At 36.4% G+C, this 27,565-nt stretch overlaps 1 protein-coding gene across 1 annotated transcript in view; it reads left to right on the forward strand.

Annotated features, from left to right (window-relative positions):
- The window catches only part of LOC150087269 (uncharacterized), a 151,106-nt gene extending 129,116 nt beyond the window's left edge, over window positions 1–21,990 (forward strand). The window contains exon 10 of the mRNA XM_090372429.1: window positions 21,907–21,990. The gene's annotated coding sequence lies outside the window, so the exon portion shown is untranslated. The remainder of the gene's footprint in view (window positions 1–21,906) is intronic.
- Window positions 21,991–27,565: the final 5,575 nt, after the last annotated feature.

Below are 27,565 nucleotides of genomic sequence, written 5' to 3' on the forward strand. Positions count from 1 at the left end.
CGAGGTTCGAGCCCGTGACCACCAAATACGGAGGATGCGGAAAGGTCATGGAATAACCACCGCATATCCCCCGAGCAATATGGCTTTAGTTGCTAATGCTCCTAAAAACCAAATAACATGGAGGTAAATGCATATTTGAACTTTCCTCAATTTTGTTGAAATAAATTTCCCATTTCTGTATTATTTCGTGGAGGCGTATCCCAGCAGGCCTGGGTTCATTAGGCTTGGATTCGTAGTCTTTGCCAAAGAGATTGGTTTAGGTATACCCAACAATGATGAGATGGAAAGCTTCTTATTTTGGCAGCATATTGGCAGAGTAGGTTTTGTCTTCTAATATACAGAGAGGGTTCGTGTGCTTCCACATACTAGCTCTGAACTGGTGAGGTTCTGTAGGCACCTAGTGCGGATCAAAGAGCACTGTGTTGTATGGTGTTCAGGGATCGTAAGATGCTGTTTTTAGCTGAATCATATACTATAGATCCATAATCTAATCGTGACTGGATTAGAGCACAATATAATTTCAGTAGTGACTGCCTGTCAGCACCCCAAGATGTTGAGGATACTGCACGAAGGATGTTTAACTTCTGAAGGCATGTAGTTCGTAGATAGGTTACATGTTTATGAAAATTTAATTTTGTATTGAAAATCAAACCCAATAGTCTTATGGAGTTTGTCATTGGTATTTCTCTGCCTTTCAATTTTAATACAGGTTCTGGATGGAGCGATCTCAATTTACAGAAGTGTATTGCTGCTGTTTTTCCCTCAGTTAACTGATAGCCATTGCATTTTGCCCAAGTTTCAATTTTATTTGTTGCTAATTGTAGTTGTCTTTCAATGGTAGCCATGCTTGATGATTGACAGGAGATGGCAAGGTCGTCTGCATACATATAAGTTTTCACCATAGCTGGGATGTCTCAAGTAATGCTACTGGTACGTAATGCAAAAAGGGTGGCACTTAAGATCAATCCTTGCGGTACTCCTTCTTCTTGCGTGTGAATTGTGGACAGCTCATTCTGGAATCGTACTTGAAAGGTCCTGAAATGGAGAAAATTCTATATGAATTGAGGCAGATTACCTCTCAGTCCAAGATTATTTTAAGTCTTGAAGTATTCCATATCTCCAGGTTGTATCAAATGCTTTGGTAATATCAAAAGTTACCATTTCCATATGTTGTTTTTTAATAAAAGCATTTCGAGTTTGAGCTTCAATTTTGATGTGGACATCAGTTGTAGACCTGTTACAGCGGAAGCCAAATTGGTGCCTCGTTATAGTGTCTTGATCTTCAATAATCCAGGTAAGTCTCTTGTGAACCATCTTCTCTATTAATTTTCCTAAACAGCTGGTCAAAGATATAGGGCGATAATCATTGGGAGAAGAAGCATCTTTCCCAGGTTTTGCTATGTCTACCACTATTGAATGATGCCATGTATCAGGGTAAACATTTTCTTCAAATATTCTGTTGTAAAATTTTAATAGGGCAAATTTTGAGTTGGCGTTCAGATGGTGAAGCATTATATAGTAAGTGCCATCTGGTCCAGCAGAACTATTTCGAGAACTCTGGAGAACTTCGTTAAATTCAGTAATAGTGAATGGAAGGTTATAGGAAAAAGATTGGTTCGTATTGAAGTTAATTTTATATTTTTCTGTAGACGTTTTTATGCATCTAAATGAGCCTTCATAGGACTCAGAGGATGAAGTAGCAGCGAATGTTTCAGCTAATGCCTCTGCAATATCAGTCAGAGGTGAAATATCCCTTCCTTTCCAAAACAGGATTGGGGCAAAAGTTTGCTAATACTTTCCACTGAGGATTCGGATCTTTCTCCAGATTATTCTGGGGTCAGTGTTTCTGCAGATGGTAGAAGTGAAGCAAATCCATGCATCCTGTTTTGCTTTCCTACGAATTCGGCGTGCTTCAGCTTTGAGTCGTTTATAGTTTATAAGGTTCTCCAGTGTGGCATTTTTGCGAAAGATATTCCAAGCTTTGTTTTGTTTTCTTTTGGCAAGAAAGCAATCCCTTGTCCACCATCCATTACCTTCGTTTGGTAGTATTTGATTTCGGAATTGCGCTGGCAGCAGCTCCAAGTAGTTCTTCTACTACGTGCCTAGTGGCATTATTAATAGATGCAGTAAGGATCAAATGACTATCAAAATGGATTGTATTAGAAAATTTTTCCCAGTTTGCTCGGTGAAAATTCCACGAAGTTTGTTGATTGGAAGCATAGTTTGTATCTGTCTGTATTTTGCAAATTATAGGAAAGTGATCACCATTGTGAAGGTCAGTTAATACCATCCAATCAAGGCTAGGATAAATGGACGAGGAATATGTGGACAGGTCCAGAGCAGAGCTTGATCCTGTAGGTAGATGGATATAAGTATGAACACCAGTATTTAGTAATGTTAAGTGATATTCTGCATCAAGTACAGTTCGATCATCCTTCCTCTACGATCTGTGTTTGGGGAACCCCACAAAGGATGATGTCCATTAGATCACCTAGAAAGCGTACAGGGTGTGGCAGTTGATTTAGTAAATTAGCAATTTCTGCAGTAGAACATGAAAAGTTTGGTGAGATATAAATGGAGACAAAAGTGAGAGAAATGCCAACAACAATATGAATGGCTACTGCTTCTAGATTTGTACACAGCTGGATAGGTTTGGATGGTATATCACTACAAACTAAAATTGCTACTCCTCCTCTTGCTGGAGATTTAGAACATCTGTCACGTCTGTATAGTGTATACCATGAGAAGTGTGGAGTATAATTTGATGATAAATATGTTTCCTGTAGACAAATGCTTGCAGGATCGTGCAGGTGCATTAAATATTTAATTCATTGAGATTGCTTCTTAGACCTCTACAATTCCATTGAATTATTTTCTGCATTACTTGGGTTTAGATTAGGAAGATTAATCTGATCGTTTTGTTTTCCCTCGATCCTATTTATATTTTTCTCGTTTTGGAAAAACTGGATGAGTAATATCCATCTCGTCATCAGCATGTAGCAGGAGAACTGCACCTTCATTATATGACTTCTCATCAATTTCCATAGTTCGATCAGTTGGTTTATTCTGTGTAAGGTGTGCCTCTTTCTTGTTTGTTAACATTCCTGACTTGGCAGCATCTTGCTGTGGCTTGGATGGTTTTGTATTAGTAGAATTTGATATACTCTTTGTCTTTGTTGCTGTCAGCGTCTCCCCGTCTGTCAGGATGAATGGGGAGACGCTGGCAGCAACAAAGACAAAGAGTATATCAGCATCTCCCCATCCGTCAGGATGGATCTTGCCCATTGAACAAGAGATAATTTAGGGGGAATTGTAGTAGTAGTAGTAGTAGTAGTAGTGGCACATGATGCAAGAAAGCAAGTGTAGGAGCTTATGCAGCATCAGCCAAAAAAAAAAAAAAAAAAAAAAATCACACCATACCCTCCAAATGCCTGTCCAGTTCCTCCTTAAATTTATTTAACCTATCAACTTCCACAACGACAGATGGAAGTTTGTTCCAGCAATTAACCAACCGCTGGCTAAAGGCAAATTTCCGCACATCTATTCTACATCTGTCCTTTCTTAATTTGAACTTATGTCCCCGTAGGTTCGTATTCTGAACAAGTGGGAGGATCCCATCAGAATTCAGCGTGCTCAACCCATTCAAGGCCTTATAGACCTCAATCAGATCACCGCGCAGGTGCCTAGTCTCCAGCCACTGCAATTTGCAGAACTTAAGCCTCTCTTGGTAAGAGGATCCCTTCATTCCCCTCACCAATCGTGTTGCTCTTCTCTGTACACGCTCAAGCAAATCTACATCCTTCCTAAAATGAGGCCTCCAGACCTGTACGCAGTACTCAAGGCGTGGCCTGACCATTGCCTTATACAGAGGGACAATCACCTCCTTTTCCCTGCTAGCAAAATTCCTATATATCATTGACAAAACCCCATGACCTACCCTAGCAGCCTGTCTGCATTGCTCAGAAAACTTCATATCTGACTGCACAATTACTCCCAGGTCTTTTTCATTTTCTACCACCTTAAGTGTAGTACCACACAGTTGGTACGTTTCTCTGGGGTTACTTCTACCCATATGCAGTACTTTGCATTTGTCAAGGTTGAACTTCAGTTGCCACTTCTTAGCCCATCTGCCCAAATTATCTAGATCCTGTTGCAGTAGCACACTGCCATTACTGTCATTAACAACCCTGCCAACCTTTGTGTCATCTGCAAACTTCGACATTAAGCCTGATATACCTTCATCAATATCATTGATAAATACACAAAACAACAGTGGACCCAACACCGAACCCTGTGGGACTCCACTAATAACATTAGTCCACGAAGAGCAGCACCCATTGATTACCACCCTCTGTCTTCTCCCACTTAACCATCCTTTTATCCATTGTAGCAACTTACCCTTAATACCATTCTGCTCCAATTTTTACAGTAGTCTTCCATGCGCAACAGTGTCAAAAGCTTTCCTGAAATCCAAGTATATGATATCAAAATTATTTTTTGCATCCAGTTCCTTTGTGACCACATCATAATAACCAATCAAATTTGTCAGACAAGACTTTCCCTTAACAAACCCATGCTGTGTTTGAATTATTGCTGCAGTCTTGTCTAGATGATCCTGCAATGCATCTTTAACCAGTGACTCCATTATTTTACCCGGAACAGAAGTTAAACTAACTGGTCTGTAATTACTCGTGTCACCCTTCGATCCACCTTTGTGAATTGGGGACACATTTGCACATCTCCAGTCCGTGGGAACCTCCCCTGAGTCCAAGGATGCTCTCATAATTATGGCTAAGGGTTTGCTTAGTTGCTTTGCCGCCTCTTTTAAAATAACTGGATAGATCCCATCCACCCCAGGTGCCTTTCTTATGTTTAACTTCAACAATTTCTCCTCCACTTTGCTCTCAGTTATTACAAAATCATTAATTGTAATGTAAGTCTATGTTGAAAACTCTTTAGTGTTTTTGACTGCATTGGATTTGGAAGGCATCACGTTTAATATCTGTTTACGTGCTTCTTGGTATGATACGTTTTTCTCTACCTTGTATTTCAATATTTTTTTTCCTATTTTCCATGATTCGCAAGTTCTAGGATATGCAGGGTGAGCACCCTGGCATTTGGGACATTTTGGTGCTGCTGGACATTTTGGTGTTTGGGGGTGGTCTGATGAGCCCCACATGGGATAAATAGCCTTACCCTGACATGCTGTTTGAGAATGACCATATTTCTGACACTTCAAGCATCTAAGTGGATTTGGAATATATGGTCGGATTTTACAGGAAAGGTAGCCAGCTTTAACTGATGCTGGGAGATTCGGAGTATTGAAGGTATGGATAACGTTTCTCGTGGGTGTAAGAACACCATCCTGTTTGGTCATTATTCTTTTGGCACTGATGACGCATTGTGCCTTAAGTTCATCAGCAATTTCTTCCTCGGGAACATTAAGGAGGTTCCATTCTGAAATGACCCCTTTTGAGGTGTTTATGTTCTATGTGGGGTTACAGAAATGGGAAGGCCTCCAACGGTCGTTTGCTTCAGGAGCTGCCTAGAATGAGTAGGATTAGATGTTTCTATGAGATCTCCTGAGTGAAGTCGTTTGACTATTTTTGGAGTACCTGCTACAGCCTCTGCTTTTCTGCACCAAAAATGGAGATAAGCTGCTAAGAGGTTTTGTAGACAAGGAATGTAAAATTTGGAAAGCAGGCAGATCAGGTGAAGAATCATCTTTTTTGATTCTTTTTGCTTGAGATGACTCAAGTTCACGTGAGCATGTAGGCTCTACAGTCGGTGATATCAAGGGATCCATGTTTGCTCCTTTTCGCCCTGAGTATTGACTTTATACTCAGATTACCAGTCCCGCCATGTGGAGGCAGGAGCGGTGCTACCAGTGACCAAGCGATAAGAGGTTAGTGGTTACTGTGTTAGAAAAGTTAGTTATATAAATACAAAAGAAAGGTGTATTTCCTTTCTTGATATAAAGCTTGCCTCTTTATTTAGAAGGAGCCAAAAATAAATAACTTTAAAAGAAAAAACTAGAAATCTCTTAAACTACTCGTTTATAGAAAGGACTCTTTTAAATCGCCTTTGGAAAATTGCTAGATCACTTCGCTTGGCACTCGGGGCCAATGAAGGAGGATCTAGCAGGAAAAAGACTATATCGAAACCTGAAAATGTCACTTTAGAGAGTGCACTTTATTTTTGGTTCTTCTGATACAAAGGTTGGCAGGGTTGTTAATGACAATATGCTACTGCAACAGGATCTAGAAAAGCTGGGCAGGTGGGCTGAGAAGTGGCAACTGAAGTTTGACATTGACAAATGCAAAGTACTACAAAGTACTACTTACAGAGAAATGTACAAACTGTGTGGTATTACACTCGGTGGTAGAGAATGAAAAAATCATGGTGGTAATTGTGCAGTCAGATATGAAGTTTTCTGAGTAGTGCAGACAGCCTGTCAGAGCAGGTCATGGGGTCTTGTCAATAATATACAGGAATTTTGCTAATAGATATGAGGAGGGTGATTATCCCTTTGTATAAGGCAATGGTCAGGCTGTGCCTTGAGTACTGCGTACAGGATCTGGGGGCCTCATTTTAGGAAGATGTAGAGTTGCTAGAATGAGTATAGTGAAGGACAGCAAGATTGGTGAGGGGAACGAAGGGGTCTTACCAAGAAAGGCCTAAGTTCTGCAAATTGCAGCATCTGGAGCAGTGGTTTTCTGGAACTGTGGTGCCACAGACACATTCCAGGGGTGCCTCATAATTTGGGTTTCAGTTACTTAAACTTATATATTTTTTTTTTAATTTATATATTTATTTCATTATAAAAAAGGTGTACGGTATCTTTTTAATTTTTTGGTGATCTGTAATTGACCTTTATTTAGTACCTCTATATAAAGAATAAAATATTATATAAGTATATATAATTTGTATTATATAGTATGACTCAGAGCTGTAATACTCAGTATGATCTACGTTGATAATAATATTAGTAAAATAATAAGAGGAGTTTATCTCAATATAGTACGTAGAACACTTCCGTATGATACCCTCCAGAAATTAAAACGGAAAAAACGAAAAAATCCCGTATCGAAAAGCGTTATCAGCTTCAGGAAGGGAAATCGTTTTGAATATTTTCGTTAGATTCTTTTAATTGCGTTAATTTGATTTTTAATTGTTTTAAATTGATTTGAATTGTGTTAAATTGATTATTTAATTATTTATATTTTACTCTAATGTACTGGTAAGTTGTCGATTTTTTCGTTTTTTCCGTTTTAATTTCTGGAGGGTATCATACGGAAGTGTTCTACGTACTATATTGAGGTAAACTCCTCTTATTATTTTACTAATAATTTGTATTATGAATTGTAATTTCGTTTATAATTATATTGTTATAATAACTATCATATAACAACATATTTTTAATATCATACTAAGGGGCTTCGTCCCCTGCTCGCTGCACTTGCTTCTTTTGAGAAAATAAAATAAATTACTTACAGAAGCTTTCAGCTGTGTGTTTCTCTTCCTCACCTATGAATACATAAATACGTTACTATATCTGTGTAATATCGCTGTAGGTACGCCATAGACAACTCTTAAAGAAAAACTACGATTGTAGTGTGAAAGGCATCATTTCATCTGTATCTCATATTGTGCCCATCCTTCACGAGTTACCGTGTATTACGAATAAGTAATGCTTCACTAATAGAGAAGACTATTGTCACTTATTCTCAGCGGACACCACTACCCAGACAGCACAGTTTCTAAGCTAGTTGGCTTTTCATCGGTGGGTGCCTTTAACACTACGATCGTTGTTTTTCTTTAAGAGTTACCTATGGTGTATCTACACCAATATTATAAAAAGTATAGAATCTTAAACTCATAAAATGTAATGCTTTCTTGCATTTAGTGTATTTAAATAAATACATTACATATGGAAATCAAGAATGGTACCGCGTGGTTATGTTAGATAAACATAGTGCATGACCACACTTAAACAGAAGTTAGTTTTACCACAGTAAAACAAGCTTCTGTTACATATTACCATGTAAACCCGCATCTCTCTTCTCCCGTTGGCTGAATAAATATCATTATCAGGAAAACTATTTTAATGTATAGAAGGACCCACACACACAATAAATTACTTTAGGATGCCATTATTAAAAAAGGTTGAAAACCACTTGTCTGGAGACTGGGCACCAGCGAGGTGATTTGATTGAGGTGTATAAGTCCTTGAATGGGTTGAGCAGACTCCATGCTGATGGGATTCTTCCTCTTGCTCAGATTACAAACCTGAGGGGACATAAATTCAAGTTGAGGAAAGACAGTTGTAGAATGGATGTACGGAAATTTGCCTTTCACTAGCAGGTAGTTGATTTCTGGAACAAACTTCCATCTCTCGTTGTGGAAGTTGATAGCTTAAATCAATTCAAGAAACAACTGGACAAACATTTAGACCAAATGGATGTATGAAATGTGATTTGATTTTTTTTTTTTTTGCTGTATACTGTATGAGATTGCTTACTTGCATCATATGACTCTGCTAATGCTAATATTTAAATGAACGCTAAATGGATACACAGGGGATCCCCCCAGTTATGAGGATTTGAAAATTAAAGAATTAAAGCTTTTTCTCTTGATTGAGAAAATTGACCAAGCACTTGAATATTTTTTTGTGAGAATGATCTTCTTTTATAATAAAAAATGTCTAATAAAATAATTTTCTCATTTTTCAGTTCCTTCGTCTATATTTTACTTATGTACAAGTACATAATAATCATTACTATATAATATCAGTGTAGATACACCATATCTACTTTTTTATATATGGCATTCACCATTGTGAATGCCATATATAAATGGCATTCACAATGAGCTGCCCATGTATTGCACTACCTCGAATAAGAAATGCTTCACTTGCAATACCAGGGTACCTTCCCAACCACCAATGAAAAGTCAACTAGCTTTGAAATGGTGCCATCTGGGTGGTGGCACCCACCGAGAATAAGCAACAATAGTCTTCACTATTAGTGAAGCGTTACTTATTGGAGGTAGTGCAATATATGGGCAACTTGTTGTGAAGGATGAGCACAATATGAGATACAGATGAAATGATGCTTTGATGCTTTTCACGCTACTATCATAGTTTTTCTTTAAGAGTTGTCAGTTATTTGGTTGGGTTTTTTTTAGGAGCATTAGCAACTAAGGCCATATTGCTCCGGGATATGCGGTGGTCATTCCCTGACCTTTCCGCATCCTTCGTATTTGGTGGTGACAGGCTCGAACCCCGGTCTAATCGAGAAGCGTGTGCTATGCACTGCTGCTCCTTCCCACCTGGCTACGGAGGCGCCTAAAGAGTTGTCTATGGTGTATCTACACCGATATTATACAGAATAACATAATTAGAATTTTAAACTTGTAAAATATTATGCCTAGTTGCATTTAGTTTTATTTAAGTAATAAACATTACGAAAATTTGGTCCCCATTTTAAGTGGAATATTCTGGAACCAATTAACCTCAGATAATGAGGATTCCCTGTAGTGGAAACAATGGTTTTCATTCATGGTTATTTTTTATTTATTTACTTTTTTTGTTATTGTACTAGGCAGTCACAGCCAACCTTGGCAACCCCACCATATATTTACAGTATCATTAGTTATTGCTTCTTTCATTCCTATGAGGTAAGGCGTCTCCGTAGCCAGGTGGGCAGGAGCAGCGGTGCGTAGCACACGCTTCTTGCCGGGGTTCGAGCCTGTACCACCAAATATGGAGGATGCGGAAAGGTCAGGGAATGACCACTGCATATCCCCAGAGCAATATGGCCTTAGTTGCTAATGCTCCTAAAAACCAAATAACAACAACAACCTATGACGTAATACCAATCTAGAACCATTCTAAACAGTCCATTTAAGTGCACAGGTCATAATTTTTCCCCTTAACATTTCAAGGTCATTTCCATCCACGTTTTGGCATACTGAGTGAGAGGGTGTTTTGTGGTCAAACAATTCATGCAATTTATTTTTCATTCTTCACTGGACATTTATGGTAAGAATGATTCTAACTCTCAGACAGTTAGAAATGTGGCAGATATGTTTTTGATGCAAAATGCAAGGTTTTACACTTCATTTTGCAGCATTAAACTTGGAAAATAACCTCAAAATAACATGTACATTGAGAGAAGCTTAATTAAAGACAGTAGAGGAAGAGGGGGATTTAGGGGTTGTGATCCAGGCAGATATTAAGGAGGTTCATAAAGAAGGCAAATGGTGTATTATTGATGATTTTTCAAACATTTGCTTGTAGCGGTAGAGAGGTCATAATCTCACTGTATAAGGTAATGGTGAGACTGCACCTAAAAAAATGGCATCGAGCTTCTTGAAAAGTCCAAAGACAACAAATTTGGTGCAATCTTCAAAAGGTTGCTCATCTAAAGGGGAGTGAACTTTAGTTCTGCAAATTGCATCACTTGTCAGGAGACTTGATTGAAATGTTTAAGGCTTTAAATGGATTGAGTAAGTTTAATGCTGTTTGAATCCTTCCTCCTGCTTTGACTACACATGAGTGGGGGCGTAAATTAAAATTGAAGAAGGATGGTTGCAGGATCAATGTTTGGAAATGCCTTCAATCAGCAGGTAGTTGACTGTTGTAACAAGCTACTGTATGGTGTTGTGAAGGTAGATAATTTGAATAAATTTAAGGAAGAATTAGACAAATTACTAGAGGGAATAGACAGATGAGGTGGGTGTGGTTTTTTTCATAAAAATACTAATGTGAGCGAAACCCATAATAGTATATTTTTTCCCCTTATTTTTGGCCAGTGCAACAAAAGTGTGTTTGGCTTCCTTGTACTGTATAGTGATACTAATGTTATCCTTCTCCCCACCCCATGCCTGTTTACACTTCATAGTCAACTTTGTGTCTGACTGTATTGTCACTTCCTATGTTTTTTTTTTTTTTTTGTGTTTTTTCCTGAATTACCTTTAACTATCTTTCTCCCCCCCCCACGCTCTCTAAGTTAAGCCTCAGTTTCTACCAAGTGCAAGACTTTACAGTGTTAGTAGTGTTACATCGTAGTTGCCATTTTTCACTGTATCAGTAACTAATCAGATACATTTTGAAGCATCATACCCCGTTTCTTGTCACTAAGCCTTAGATAATCAGCAGACTTTTGAGAGCATCTCTTATACTCCCTTCTCAATGTCATTAATGCATATTAGAAACAAGAGAGGCTGCAGCACCAGTTCCTGCCCAGAATTCCACTTTTTATGCTAGTCCACACTGAACAATACTCTTTTTATTGGTTCATCCCATCTAACAGCATTAACTTTATAAAAGTTCTGTCCACAGTTTGGCAGTATTTTGAATATTTAGCAGTAGTTTTGTGAATTCTTCTTCTTCTTCTTGAGATAGCTAGTGTTTTCTTCTTTTGTTATATATTTATATTAGAGTGTTTTGTAAGTTACTATTGAATATGTAAGAATAGTGTATCCATTTAAATTCATTATGAATTAATATTCCCTTCTGAAGTTTTTACTTATTATCTTATATAAATTTAATCCAATTTGAAATGTGCAAGTTTCGCCTTAATATATGTAAGAAAAGTATTCATTTAAAATCAATATGCACTCAGTATTCCCTGGTCCAAATAATTGTTTTGTTAAATCTATTATCATATCTCCATCAGAAAACTTTGTGGCCTGAGAAAAATTATACGGGCTTGATCATGTACAGCCACTCCCCAACTTTCATAAGGGCTGCGTTCCGCAGAACTCTACATAAGTCGGAATTTCCCAAAATGCTTATGCAGGCACTTGCAACTATGCGCGCTGAATTTGATTGAAGCAAAAAAGAAATGTTCAACGAACATATAAATAGAATTATTCAATTTTTTTATCTCATGCGCAGAAAAAATTACAAAAATTTCAAAATTATAAAATTAAAAAAGAGGGAGGAGACAGGCATAATGTTTGGACTCGGGGCATTTGCTTCTGAATCTGATTTTCCATCTTCGATATAGTACCTGAACGGTGTTCAGGTACTATATCGAAGTGATCACTGTTGATCTTAAATGTGTTGATCCTTTAACATGTTCTTTTATACATACACTGTCCCTTAAAATAGTATTCACTGTTGAAGCAATGAGACCTAATTCCGTGCAATAGATGACAAACTTTGTCCTGCTTTGTACTTCTTAATTAATCCATTTTCATTTCTAAATCAATTTTGTTTTGTTTCCTAGCACTGCCAGCACTTGCACTTTCCATTGGTCCCTTTCCCTTCACCATTGTAATAAGTAAATAGGAATGAAGAGAAGATTCTGAAAATTTATTTATGTTTTTTATATGATTGAAGATTTCAGTGAAGGGAAACTCATTTCACCATGATACCATAACATAAAAGCCCACAGAATTCCCGTTATCGGTAATATCACAAGTACAATAAGATCGAGTTTGCTACCCATTTATAATAGATTGTGCTAACAGAAAAGCCCAATAAATCAGAAAGTGCAAATTGTTTTATGGTAGTGACCTCCAGAAATATGTTTTAGAAAAATATCACAAAGGCTTTCAAAATTGATTCTTATAATGGAACATATGATAACAATGAAAATATAGTGAAATTTCCATTATAAAAATGATCTTTTAGAGAGATAAATAGCTTAGTTATAAAGCAAAAATTTCAACTTCTGAGTTCTTGGAGCGAATTGCCAAAAAAAAAAAAAAAATGTGTTATTAGGTTCACATTACAATATTTTCACGATACCTCCACATTTATTCCTATGGGATGCAAAATAAGTTTCCACGATTTTTTTAAGTTGGCATCCGCTGACAAAAACTTGCGTAAAGTCGAATTTCTGTAAGTCAAGTATTACATAAACCGGGAAGTGCCTGCATATTAAATTGTAATTTATCCTTTAGTAATTTTGTTTCTTTTCTTAACTTAGAGCCACTTAGGTCTGATGTAGAATTCGGAATTCTGAAGCATCACGAGATAACAATTTAGTGTTGACATTTGCAATTCTAAATGATATAAGCACAAATAAAAACTTTTTTTTTTTTTCCAATCTACATGGTATGAGTGTTTTTATGTATAGTCGTGTATTTTTATCTAATATTAATGTCGAAGTTATGTAATTTGGTTGTTTTGAATAATTTATTATTTTAAAAGAACTCCCTCTCTCAATGCACAATGCCTTTTTTTCTGACCTCAGAATTGTTTCTACATAAAACTGTTTTATGATTTTGTAATGGTAAATTAACCAAATTGGTCAAACCAGACCTCCCATTTATAAACTCACGCTGTCATCCTTTTAGGATTCTATTGTCATCGAGGTGGTACTGTATCGTGTCCAGTTAAGATAAAAAATAACACCTTATTGAAGTTTGTTGTTAATTGCAATTACATTTTCACAGTAATAGTTAAAAATTTATTTAATCAAAAGAAATACAACATATAACATTATTTCGTACATCCCCCCCACCTAAGTTCACTTGAGAAAAACAATTTTTGGCTTAATTTATATGAATTTAAGACATCGATTTTTGACCATTTTCAAACATTAAAATTGTTTCCACCAAATTACAAAGATTCCACCTCGTCTAATGAATTGGACAATATGATAGTTCTTCATCTTACTTTCCAGGGAGCCTGTCGTGTAGAAAGTATGCCAAGGAAATTTTAAAAATCTATTACAGTCAAATCTTGTTAATACAAAGTTCAAAGAACCTAAATTTTCATGTAATAACGAGGTTTTTGTAACGAGGTCCCCAGAAGTGTCAACATATTACCGTTTTTTTTTATGTTGTTGTTGTTGTTTTTTGGCACATACTATATACCTAAAAATAATAAATAATAATTATATCAAAACTAAATTAATTAATTAATTTATTTATTTATTTAAATTAACAAAATAAAATAATAAAAACAAAACCCTTGTCTAACAATACAGTAATAGGAATAGCACACTTTTTAAAGATTTTATTTTATTTGTAAGACAAACTAAGAGAAAAGCAATTAACAGAAATAAAAATACTGCATTAGCATTAGCATTAGCATTAGCAGAGGCATATGATGCAAGAAAGCAAGCTTATTCAGCATCAGCCAAAAAAAAAACAAAAAAAAAAAAAAAAAACCCACTCCCATTTCACCCCTCCGTTCGTTCGAAATACCTGTCCAGTTGAGCTTTAAATTTGTTTAGGCTATCAACTTCAACAACCAGTGATGGAAGTCGGTTCCACCAACCAACCACCCGCTGGCCAAAGGCAAATTTCCGCACATCTATCCGACATCCGTCCTTCCTCAATTTGAATTTATGCCCTCTGAGGTGATTATTCTGAGAAAGATGAAGAATCCCATTGGCATTGAGCATGCTCAAACCATTCAAAGCCTTATACACCTCTATCAGATCACCTCGCCGGTGCCTAGTCTCCAGACTCTGTAATTTGCAAAACTTAAGCCTTTCTTCATAAGAGCAACCCTTTGTTCCATTTACTAATCTTGTTGCCCTTCTCTGTACCCGTTCCAGCAGCTCTACATCCTTCTTGAAATGAGGCCTCCAGACCTGTATACAGTACTCAAGATGTGGCCTTACCATTGCCTTATACAAGGGAATAATCACCTCCTTATCCCTGCTAGAAAAATTCCTCTTTATCATTGACAAGACACCATGAGCTACTCTTGCAGCTCGTCTGCACTGCTCAGAGAACTTCATATCTGCCTGCACAATTACCCCCAGGTCCTTTTCATTCTCCACCACTGTCAGTGTAGTACCGCAGAGTTGATACGTTGATCTGGGGTTACTGTTTCCCATATGCAGCACTTTACATTTGTCGATGTTAAACCTCATTTGCCACCTCTCAGCCCATCTGTTCAACCTGTCCAGATCCTGTTGCAGCAGCATAGCGTCAGTATTGTCCTTAACGACCCTGCCAACCTTTGTATCATCTGCAAACTTGGACATTAAACTTGATATCCCATCATCAATATCATTCATAAACACCGAAAACAACAACGGACCCAACACTGAACCTTGAGGAACTCCACTAATAACATTAGTCCACGTTGAGCAGTGTCCATTGATTACCACTCTCTGTCTTCTGCCACTCAACCATCCCCTTATCCATAGCAGCAATTTGCCTCCAATGCCACACTGCTCCAATTTGTGCAGCAGTCTTCCATGTGCAACAGTATCAAAAGCCTTTCTAAGATCCAAATATATAATATCAAAGTTATTCCCTGCATCCAGTTCTTTTGTGACTACATCATAGTATCCAATCAAATTGGTCAGGCAAGACCTGCCCTTAACAAAACCATGCTGCGTCTGAGCTATAACTGAATTCTTGTCTAGATGATCCTGCAGTGCTTCTTTAACCAGTGCCTCCATTAATTTACCTGGAACAGAAGTTAAACTAACAGGTCTATAATTACTTGTGTCAGCCTTTGAACCTCCTTTGTGAATTGGGGTCACATTTGCACATCTCCAGTCCATAGGTACCTCCCCTGAGTCCAAGGAAGCTCTCATAATTATGGCTAAGGGTTTGCTTACTTCCTTTGCTGCCTCCTTTAATATAACTGGATAGATCCCATCCACCCCAGGTGCCTTTTTTATGTTTATCCTCAACAATCTCTCCTCCACTTTCCTCTCAGTTATTACAAAATCATCCAGCTCACTGCCAATGTTTACTTTACCTACATCATTCTCCTTCCTGAATAACTCCTCATGCGTGAATGTAGATGCAAAATACTCGTTTAGATTGTTAGCCACCTGAGCAGGATCCTCAACTGTTGAACCATCAATATCCAGTGGACCAATCTGATTCATCCCTTTCCTTTTCGAGTTCAAGTATGTAAAGAACTCTTTTCTGTTTTTCTTTGCATCCTTTGCCAAGGATTTTTCATAGTCTGCCTTTGCCTGCCTAATCTCCTTTGTGACTTGGTTACAGACCAACTTATATCTATCATAGGCTTCCATGTCACCCATTAATTTGTATGTATCCCATGCATTTTTCTTCTCTGCCACATGTCTCATTAGTTCATCTGACAACCATTTAGGCCTAAACCTTGAACAATATTTCTTAGTTGGTATGTAAAGCCTGGTAGCCTCCAAGATTAGTTCCTTGAATGCTTCCCATTTTGAGTTTGCTGTTGGTAACATCATCAGTTGGTCCCACTGTATAGAATTTAAATACTGTCTCAGACCATCATAGTCGCCTTTACGAAAACAAAAACCCTTCCCTTTACCTCTGATGGTAGTTACCTCCTTGAGTAAATCCCACTTCAACACACTGTGATCACTGCCACCTAGTGGTTCATTTATCTGCAGGTTCTTAATGCATGAAGAATCACTACTGATAATCAGATCAAGAGTATTGCTCCCTCTTGTTGCCTCACGAACATGCTGATGTAGAAAACAATCATCCAATAAATCCACAAAAGCCTTGCTAGTGTGCGAGTGACCAACCCACAATTTCCAGTCAATATCTGGGAAATTAAAGTCCCCCATAATAAGACTCTCTGATTTACTGGCCCACTCTATTTCCCTGTACAATATCTTATTATACTCATCAGAGTCATTAGGCCTATAGCACACTCCTACTCTCAATTTTGATTTCCCTATGCTTATGTCACACCAAACTGACTCGACGCTGCCCTGTCCATCGATGTCGACTGGCTTCACTTCCTTGGACTTTATGTGTTTCTTAATTAATAGCATGACCCCTCCTCCCCTCCTGTCCTGTCTATCCTTTCTATACACATTGTATTCCCCAAATTCCAGTTCCGCATTACTTATATCTGTGTGACACCACGTCTCTGATATCCCAACAATATCTGCCTTTGATGTTTTGAGCAATACCTCAAATTCATCAAATTTATTTACCAAACTCCTAGCATTGGTGTACACGCAGGTATACATGCACCTGTTTCTATTCTTAGCTACCCTAACGCAACCCATGTGTTTACTTGTACCGCAATGACTACCAGCAGTCTCTGAAATATCCTGCATCCTGTTTTTCAGACTTCTGCTCATTTCAATAGAAGCAGTGCAAGAATCACTTCCACCTCTGCCACTGGCTACTGTTAATCTATTAGTCCTTGTATCCCCCCCAACTAGCAGTTTTCCGACCCACCTAACACTGCCTCGACAGCATCAGCAAAAATTCTTGCACCCTTTCTATTTAAGTGTATCCCATCCCTGTAGAAGCAATCTCTCCTGTTAACAAGTACAGTCCAGGCTGAAAAAAATTCTACCCCTTGAGCCTTGCACAATCCCTCCAGGGCCGAATTGATCGACAAGGCTCTCATCATATACTCCCTCCTATCGTGTCTGGGCAGAATTGCAGACACTTTCAAGTTCAACCCTAATTCACGGCTTTTTTTCAACAGTGACCTGTACTTGCTAAGTAATTCCGCCGGTCTCCTACTCTTAATATCATTAGTGCCAACGTGTACAACTATATCACCTTTTGTGCCCTTAAAAGATGATATCCGCTCTACAACGTCATCAACCTTTGCCCCTGGCAGACATACCCTGGTCCTATTCCACCTATCCTTTTTACAAAGGATGTTCCCCGTTTCCCTGACAATAGAGTCACCAACAACTACTAGTTCCTGTGGGACCAGCGCATTCTGCCTAGGGGGCTGCTTCTGTGTTGCCTGATGACCAAGTGCAAGCTCTGGCGTTGATGTGGGCAGCTGAGAGCTTGATGGGCCCCTCAATTTATTTCCTTCGAGGGCATCCACCCTGTCCTTCAAGGTCTCATAAAGGCCCATAACAACGCTGAGTTGTCGCCTGATTTCCTTGCACTCCTTACATCGTGCACACACAAAGACATCCCCCTTGGCAGTATCATGTCCCGTACCCGACTGCTCCGCAAACATCAAGCAAACAGTGCATTTTACTAGACTGTGATTCAGAGGGCAACTGCCCCCCTCAGTTCTCCCCTGAACCACAGCACTCCCATTAGCTTGAGCCTTTTGCTTTGCTGCTCTGGTCAGAGTCATGATTCCGATTTAATTCAATAAAATTCAAAACAAAAATTAAATCCTTAAGTTATATCCCAAAACAGTTATGTTATATATATATTTTTTTCGGTATCTAGTGTTCCCTTTATACAACTTCCGTATCACGTGTACCACTATAGTTATGTATTAATTATTTGTTAGATTAAGTCGTTATATATATATATATATATATATATATATATATATATATAGAGTTAAAAGTACAGTTTAATTGACAATAAAGTTTATCAAGATTAATAGATTTACTGATTAGTTGACAATATTATATTATGCACTATACGACACTAAGCTTATGCTATCGTGTAAAAATGGCGGGAATTCACGAACGGTATTTCTACGGACTCGTAAGTATTGATTAGCTTCCAAATCTCGCTATCTCAATTTAGAATAAACTAAGGATCCTGACTAGGTCTATAATCTACTTATAGAAGATAATTTGATATAACAGTTGGTTAATAAATCGACTAAATTTGGTTAAAAAAAAAAAAATTTGGTTTGTGACACGTGGATTTGATACCGTTACCGATACTAAGTAATATCTACAAAATCTCTGTCTAAGTTAAACTTTAAACTAAGTATCGTAACTAGGAATATAAAGCTACTCTAGAAAATAAGTTAATATGACAATTTAAACTAATAAAGCAGAAAATAAATCAGGAAAAACTTCTGTGTTTGAAGAGCTTTAAGGAGCAATGTCCGCACAGGCTAACCTCGCACCCAGACTCCCAACTTGCTTTGTATATATTTTGATATATACAATATTTTAGTATCACAATAAAAAGAATTAATCTTAATATAAAAGGAGAAATACAAACCAAAGAATCCAATGTTCTTTGCACAGTTTTGTCCTATATGAATTTTTAACTATAGCACAGACATCAAATTCAATAGTTGTTTCTTTATCAATGTTACTGCAGGCCAACACATTCTCCATTATGCTCAATGCATTTTGGACATCTTTTTTAGATGTCAGTGTGTGTGTGTGTGTGTGTGTGCTTCTTCACTTTCACTGTCGCTGGTAACAAAAATATCATTTTGCTTGGTGCTCAGCAGCTCTTCTGGTGTTGTGTTGCTATGGTAGAAATTACATCATGTACCTTCAAAAACTCTTCAAATTCGCCAAAAAAAATCCATATGCTCCTTCAAATTCCTCAATGTTGCTATCACATTTGTCTGCTGGATCATGTTTTTTGATTATATTCCATCCAAAGCCACTCTTTCTGAAGCAGTTGATTATTACACTTGATGCAATACCGTCCCAAGCAATAACAAGATTATGGATAGCATCCAAGACGTTCCAATTTGGCTGCAAAAATTTATTTAATCAAAAGCAGGCTCTATATGCTCTCTTGTGGTTATAAATAATGCATTGATTCAGTGGCTGCATAAAGCTGGTGGTAATGGGAGGTAAAAACAACAGCCATATATTTGTCAACTTAAGTGTCTCGGCAGAATGTGCTGTACAATCCAGAATCATCAAAGTGTTCATTTTTTTCTGAAGCCATTCTTCTGTCCACTTTTGATAATCAAGACTGAAAAATTTTGACCATAAGCCAAGCACTTCTATTGGCCACATAACCACAGGGAAGTTGGTTAGCTTCTTTAAAACATCTTGGCTTGGAAAATTTACTTATCACAAGTGGGCATAGTTTTGTATTGCCATCTGAATTGCAGCATAACAGAATGGTGAGCCTTTGTTTACTTAATTTTCCACCATGACAAGACTCTCCTCAAACAACAAATACACTGACAGCAAATTATAAAATAAACCTGTCTCATCGAGATTAAAAATATCCTTTGCCTCATATTTTTCAAGAATTGACCACACAAAACACAACCAGTCCGTAGCCTTTTCTTTGTCACCTAATCCAGACTCGCCACAAACATTTCACGAAACCAAGTTTTCTTGTCTTTAAATCTTTGGAGCCAGCCACTGCTGCACTGAAGTCGCTAATTCCATGTTGCTGAGCTAGATAATTTGCCTTTTTTTGCAAAATCAGACCTGATGTTGGCAAATTAGATGTACACATTCGTTGGTACCACTCGAAAAGTTTTGTTTCAAGCTCCTCATGTTTTGAACCAGGAATTCATTTCCTGTTTTTTTATCACTGCTCCAGTATCGCGCACATCTTCAGGTTTTTTTTGTTTTTTTATTGTAGATAAAGTAGGTAAAGTTTGCAATGCCCGTTTTACTTCGTTCCATCCTCTCAGCCTCTTGTATAATTTTCAGTTTAATTTCGGGGCTTAATTCCATCAGTTTACATCTTGTTGCCATAACACTACTAGATGAGATTTAATATAAACAAACTTTAAATTAATTTAAAGACACAAGTTCCAAAAAAGACATTAACTCAGATAAAATGGCACAAAAACTAATAGATTATACTGTAGCAAAAGACTCTCGCAGTGTAACTATTGCAACTGACCTTTTCCCGTGGAGATCGAGAGAGTGTATGTAAACAACTTTAGAGAAACTGTTTTAATTCTTTTGTTATTTTAACATTTTTCAGACTGCATCTTTCAGAGATCAGCAAAACTCTGAAAAAGAGTGCTTAACATTTTTCAGTTTTAACATTTTTCAGAGTTTTAACATTTTTCAGAGTATTTCAAAGTTGCAGCTACAATAAACTGGTTTGTTTACACAAAAGTAAATTCTAACAAGTCAGTGCCATCCTTTGGGAAGCAGGGAACCAGGTGGCCAGAAGCAGTAATAGGGGCAATAATTGGACAACTGTGCCAAGATGTGTATTAAACATACAAAATAACAATATTTATTTCTCACGGGACAAAAACGAACTTTGTAATACATATTAACTGAATTTTGTAATAAACAAATATATTTACATAGAAAAGCGTATTCTTTCACAGGGGAGTGGTAAGTGCTTCATATAAATGAATACGTTGTATAAACTGAGTTTGTATTAACGAGATTTTACTGTACAATTTAATTTGCATGAATTCTAGTATTCCTTCAGTATGACTTTGACTTTCAATCTTTATCATAGAATTGAAATGTGGCTAAAAGGAATCAGATATCTTGCTATTAGGCCATGCAAAAGAGGGATGTAATACATTAAAAAGTTATTTAATAAAATAATGTTAAGATAAAGAATAACATTACAAAATGTGTTTATTCCAAAATTTTTATTTTGAAAAGATATACTGAATGGCAAAAATAATGAGAAATTACAAAGTGCACAATTTTAACCTGTTTCTGGTCTTTATTCTAGAAATATTGAATGGCATACAACATATGTCACACCTACTCATGTAACTTTTTTGATATACCACATGAGGGTTAATCTCAAAATATCAGAAATGCATGGAATTCTGACATTTCTTTTTAATTTTAATCATCATTTTTTCTGCCATTCTCACTGCTTAGGTACAGTACATTTATATCTTGGGTAAAATAACCTCGATGTTGAATTAATTTATTATTTTAAACTTATTGCCATGTTGAATATTTGAAAAATTCTTAATCTAGTGAAAATCTTATTTAGTTAGCTATCTTGCATGATACTCATAATGCTCTCTTGCATTCTACCAAAGCATTGATATTGTCATATTCATGCAAAGTGATTAAAAAGTAAATGACAGATGTGTGATTTTTTTAAAATTACTTTTATACACAGAAGTGTGCAATTGCAGTGGTAGGTACTATTCTAACTTTTTTTCTCACATTAGCTAACATGCCATTCTTGCTTTACAAAAACAGTGTTGTTACTCTTGAAGAGAATTAAACACAGAGTACTAATATTGTTTTACTTTCATTTTTTGAAATTTGTGCATGGTTATGGGTATGTCTTTATTTATTTACATACATTGAAATTATATTTTCATAATAATTTAATTGAAACTGTGCTTTTATTTCACACTTTATACAGGAAATTTTAAATCAGAGCAAGCACTTGAATCAGTTTATCCAGTGCCCTATTTTGAAGAAGCCAGGATTGAAAACACTGTGACACACAAATTATACCTTTATATATTGAAATTTCTGTGTAAATAAATTGTAAATAAAGAAAAATATATTATTTAACATTTTTTTCAGTCTTTTTTTTTTTTTTTTTTTTTTTTTTTCAGAAATAGTAAACATATTTATTTAACTTTTCATGAGTGTATTTCAAAATGTGGATATTCAACCTTTGTTAGCTTGAATCACTCTTTCGCTTATTTGGCTTCTTTGGCAATGACTATCAATATGAATAGGTTTTTCTCCTCAAAAAAAAAAAATAAATAAATAACAGAAAAAAAGAACTGCTGCATGCTTGCAAAATTGATACTTTTATAGTATAGGAATAAGTACTGTAATTTTAAATTGCCATGAAATTGTTTTAAAAAATGTCTAAAAATGATGTGTTTATTAATAGCAAATACGATTAGTATAAAACAGAGCTACAATACTCAATACGTTCTACATTTCAATACGTTGTAGAAGAATAAAAGAAATTTACCTCAGTATGATACATAGAACACTTCTGTATAGAATACTCTCCAGAAATTAAAACATATTCTTTGACACTCCGTATGACAGTATGTATCATATTGAGGTAAATTTCTCTTATTCTTCTAAAAATATTTAATAACAAAATAAACAGCTAAAGCACAAAATCCTTTTGATTTAAAATGGCTCAAAATAGGAATCAAGTTTGGTTAAAATTATGGTAGACAACTAGAAGGGCAAAAAATTTTGAGACCCTCTGTAGGTTTCCCCACATCCCAGGAGGTCTCCAAAGAAACAGCTTGGAATATTTGACAGGTGAGTTATAAGTTTCTTTACACTTCTAAAACTGAATATTGTTAAATCTTTCATTCATAAATTCACTAATTGTTTTTTTTTTTTTTTTTTTGTTTTGTTTTTTTTTTTAACTTATTAGAATGGAAAAACGAATTCTAATAATGAAACTTTTCTGCAAACTTAATAGAGTGACTTACCTGTAAAGAATAGTCAGAATACTACTCCACCAATAAAATCAACAATTTATCAAACAGTTAAGAGATTTAAGAGTACTGGGAAAACCTCCTTTAAACTGCCAATTTCTATCATAAATTCTTATAACAGAAATTTATGATAATTTCAGTTTGACAGCCATTTTGTTGATGTTAGAGGAGCCTTCTGCAAAACTTCATCAACTTGCACAGCATTTTCTATAGTTCTGATAGAAGGTAGGCTATGACTGTTGATATAAAGTTTGTTTGTTTTTCCAAACTTATGTCAAGCCCTAAATATGATGATCTGACATTTAGGGCTTGAATAGTTTGCTGAGTCGTTTATCTAAAAGGTTATTTCCAAAAGAATGGCAAGACCAATCACCATAATTATGGGGCACATGAAAATTCATATGTACAAACTGACAAAATTTGTTTTATATGGATTATCCTAGGATGGCTTACTGTTGGGGGAGGGGGGGGGCAAAAGTGGACCATTAGTTTTTGAAGACATGATCACAAAGGAACCGGAAGCAGGGAATAACTTTGATCTAATTTTCTTGTATTTTAGAAATGCCGTTGATGGACTCCTACATTAACATCTTTGTCTAGAGTCATCATTGTGGGTATAGTGGATAAAGGGATGGTGAGGTGTTTATTTTGAAAACTAAAATTTTTTGTCTTAGAGAACATATTGATCACTGTTGTATGCTTTGTAGGTTGTATATTAAAAACATCATAACTCATCGTATGTTACGATTGAATTGGAAAGGAAAGATCATCTACAGCTGAGCAACTTTTGTTCATTACTCAGATGGTGCAGAACAAAACTAGTGTAGACTGTCCATTATCCCAAATCTGCCAAAACTTGAATTCTTTCTCTCTCAATGTGAAGTTATTCTTCCGTCATTCAAAGATGAGGAGCAATCAATGCATGCAGTATCAAAGCTACCATACCACTAAGTCTGACATCACAGATGGGTTTGAAAGGTCAGATCCCCAAACAGTTTGTCTGGATTAATTATTGAAGAGAAGAGGATCACATTCATGAATCTTGCAAGTCAAGAGTGTGAATCTATTGAATACCAGTCTGTTTTGATCATGTCTGGGTCTTGAAGTGATGTTGGAAGTCCGCAGTGCTCATCATCATCCAGATCCTCACAATTAACCCAAAATCTTGCAAGCTAGGGAAAAAGTTTGTTATGCACTGCCACACAAGTGTGGCAGTGCATAAGAAATACACTTGTTTTACCAATCTGTAAATTTTAATTGCATTTTTTCTGTCTTGATGCATCAAAGAATTGTTGCACCAAGAAAGAGTTAACACATCAGTGCTTTGTTCCATCACTTAACAAAGACAATTCCTTGAACAGCTCTGCAAACACAACACACAAATGAATACTTTCCTATTTTACCATCACAGATATGCATTCTCCTTTGCAAGCATTGCTTCTTCCAATTCTCTTGTATGGTTCAGGTTTCTGTAACCCATATAGGAAGATGCACTTCAATAAAATTGAGCTGTCCAGCTTAACTTCATCAGAGCCTCCAATATTGCCATTTGCAATATTATGAATCTCTGTGTTTGCTTCAAACTTAACCCATTTTGTATCAGCAGGACTGTATCTGATTCAAAATTTCTGTTTCCATTCCCGTCCAACAGATACAGACTGGGACATAGGGATATTGGGAAACTTCCAAGTGTACCCCAAGCAAAAAGATATGTTGAATATATAATTGCATAAAATTTAAACAAAGTTTAAATTTTATGCAATTATATTTTTTGATAATTTTTGGTGCATAAACTATTTTGGGCATACTCTACTAGTTCACATATGACATCTGTATTCACATGTGTTTAGGCCTCCTTATAACTACAATCTGGCTCTGCCCTCAAGTATTGCTGTATTTTCTATAATATGCCATCAAACAAATAAATTCGGTCTGATGAACAGATTTGCCTTTGTTGCTAACAGGTTTGGCATATAGTTTTTCAATATCTCCTCAGAGGTTATTCCAAAAATGATAAAATTTCAGTTTCACACAGCAAACAGCTAACTCTCTTTAGTGGGTGTTCATCTAGGACATTTTGTTTTCCCCGTCAAGTATTGTTTAAATATTTTATCCAGTTTAAGGCACATTTACATGGTACCACTTTTCATGTAATGTGAGGTAGGATAACAAAGTTTGGGGACTTTGTAATTTGAAATTGCATTATTGTAGGGAGTTGCAACTTGCCCCAATGCTGGACATAGTAGTGCATCAGGTTATCTGGACATAGTAGTGCATGAATCATTTGTTTATTTGTAGTCAGTCTAAATTAGTGCACACTGAATGGAAGGTGTTTTATGCATTTTGTTGCATTTTAAAATGAGTGATTTTACCAAGCAGAACATTTACATCAAATTTTGTTTCAAATTAGGGGAAAGTGCAACAGAAACCCATGAAATGCTAAAAACAAGTTTTGGAGAAGATGCTTTTATGTGTTATTTGAACTTCAAAGACATTTCAGTGGTTCACAAAGTTAAAAGAGGACAGCTTGTCCGTTGCTGACAATCTCTGGCCACCACTGTTTCAAAATCTAATTCAGTCACTCATGCATTGTCTGATCAGGTGTTAGGTGTGCATGTTAAGAACAAAAGCAATGTAAACTATGAGGCATCAGTATATTGACTGTATTCTTCAGTTTTCAGGGTGAAAAACTTCAGTTTCTGGAAGTAAAACCATGAAATCCTTGCTGAAACTAAACTCAACCACATTGTGATAAAAAGATTATATAAGAATTCCTTGCATTATTAATGCAATTCAAATTCAGGCCTTTTCCACCCAGTTTTGGAAAATGGTTATTATAAACAGAGTACTACCCATGAAAGGGGGGCTATGATCATGAGTGATCAAGTGAAATTAGGAATTTCTTGTGGGTTGTATAAATTTTAACACTAGATTTCAGAATGTGATGCATTTCAGGCAAGTTTGTGTGTCACATCCTCTGAATCACAGGGAGTAGCAAGTTCTTGCATATCCGGATCTTCATTAATGTGCTGCTGCTAACCCATACTGTTTCTTCTGTCATTACTGCTGATGAATTGTGATGCCTGTGACCTTGAAACAAAGACCCAGTCTCTCACTGGAAAGCTCGGTCTACTCTAAGGTCCAAATAAAGCAAGGCAATCTTGATGAAGTGATGTTTTCATCATATTTTTTGATGCACTGGGTATTGTTCATTATAAATTTGTCCTGTTTTGTCAAATGGTGAACCAAGAACCTTATAAAACAGCCCTGTGATGGTTTTGTAACCTGTTCAGTGAAAACAGCCATAAAAGTCAGCCATAACAGCCATAAACAGTCATAAAAGCTCATAACATTAGTTGTGGGGTTTTAGGTGTATCAGCAACTTAGACCATATTGTGCCATATATAATGTTTGTAAATTATGCACTGGTCAACACAAAATGTTAAGAAAATGAAAATGCCCAATCTTGACTCATTTTATGCTGCTGAACATGAAAACTACATTAAAATTTGTCCACTGACTCATGTTTTCAAATTACAGTTGGGGTCTCATATTGTAAGGATGTTGATGGTCTAATGGCAGCAATGAACATGAGGCATGTTCCCAAAGAATAGTGACTATTTATAGCTTCTAAAGTTAGCCTTAAAGCTATGTTATTAGACAATGGAAATATGCTGCCTTCAATACCTTTTTTGTATGCCATCCACAAAAAAGAAACATACACAGGCATAGAAAACATCCTCTGAGGTATACACTATCAGAAGTAAGAGTGGCAGATATGTGATTTAAAAATAATTGCCATTTTATTGGGGCTACAAAAGGATTACACTAAGTATTGTTACTTTCTCTGTGAATGGGATAGTTGTGCCAAGGATATGCACTACAAAAAGAGGAGTTGGCCTTAACGAAAATCATTAACACGTAGAATGAGGAACGTAGCATTTAAACCTCTAGTAGATCCAAATAAAGTTTAGCTTCCACCATGGCAAGTCAAACTGGGGCTTGTGAAAAATTTTGTAAAGGCTTTGAAAGTGAATGGACCTGCAAGAGAAATTCCCAAGACAGTACAGGGAAGATTAAGGCAGGCATTTTCATTCGTCCACAAATAAGGCAACTTTTCAAAGGTGAATAGTTCAAACATGTCCTTGGTGATAAGTGAGAAATCAGTGTGGAAAGTCTTTCGAAATGTTTTGACTGGTTTTCTAGGAAATGTTAAAAGCAGGCAACTACAGGCAGCTTGTGGAAGATCTCATTACTTCTTGCAAAAAACGGGTGCAACATATTGAAGATTCATTTCTTGCACTCGCACCTGGATTTCTTCCCACCAAACTGGTGCCATCAACAACGAACATAGTGAGTGCTTTTATCAAGACATTGCAGCAATGGAAATGGAACAGATACAAAAGCAAATGGAGTGCTGCCGTGTTAGCCGATTATTGCTGGATGGCAAAAAGGGATGCTCCCGAAGCTGAATAAAAGCGAAAGGTGAAAAGGTCCCGTTTTTGATGCAAGTATGTCCATAGCTACATCTTACTGCCATATCAATAAAAAATACCTTCTATAAATATAAAGACTACTTTTTTTCAAAAACAAGAGCCAATC

The sequence above is a fragment of the Mastigoproctus giganteus genome, chromosome 4, assembly GCF_048544385.1.
Source record: "Mastigoproctus giganteus isolate SK-2022 chromosome 4, ASM4854438v1, whole genome shotgun sequence".
Lineage (NCBI taxonomy): Eukaryota > Metazoa > Arthropoda > Arachnida > Uropygi > Thelyphonidae > Mastigoproctus > Mastigoproctus giganteus.